The sequence below is a fragment of the Seriola lalandi genome, unplaced genomic scaffold (genome assembly GCF_002814215.2).
Source record: "Seriola lalandi dorsalis isolate HSWRI2012SDOR001 ecotype SW California unplaced genomic scaffold, Sedor1 jcf7180001972635, whole genome shotgun sequence".
Taxonomy (NCBI): domain Eukaryota; kingdom Metazoa; phylum Chordata; class Actinopteri; order Carangiformes; family Carangidae; genus Seriola; species Seriola lalandi.
This window is the reverse complement of record NW_019443303.1, coordinates 1-419: the sequence shown is the minus strand read 5'-3', so window position 1 is coordinate 419 and position 419 is coordinate 1. Positions and strand designations below refer to the sequence as shown.

Genomic DNA, 419 nt, shown 5'->3' with positions numbered 1-419 from the left:
ACTCTCCCAAGTGGCCTAAAAATGAGGGATGTTTCCCTTCACAGCCACATAAATGGGAACACCAAAGAGCTAAATATCATGCATCAACTGGAGATTTGTCATCAATACAGAGTTGAAAAGTCCCTTCAGAGACCAACAAAAATTGCCACAGCTGACTGTATTTCAAGTCATCCAGGCGGGGTATTGGGTTAAGTTTTCAACTAGCAATAATCACGTCTCAGCAGAACTTCACAGACTATGAAATTGCCCCTGTGAAAGAGTAAAGAGAGCAACTACCAGTTTACAAATGGAGCTGGTGCAACACTCACATCACACGTGGTGCACTTCTCATCCCTAGCATTTTTTGTTTACGGCAAACCCCGCCTCTTCCGGGCAACAGCAGTCATGGGCGTATTAGTTCAATGCAGAATACAACTTCC

At 44.2% G+C, this 419-nt stretch overlaps 1 non-coding gene across 1 annotated transcript; it reads right to left on the bottom strand.

Annotated features, from left to right (window-relative positions):
* Nucleotides 1-120: 120 nt before the first annotated feature.
* LOC111651309 (U4 spliceosomal RNA) lies at nucleotides 121-261 on the bottom strand. Its single transcript, XR_002760494.1, has one exon. It is a non-coding gene; the product is annotated as a U4 spliceosomal RNA (small nuclear RNA).
* Nucleotides 262-419: the final 158 nt, after the last annotated feature.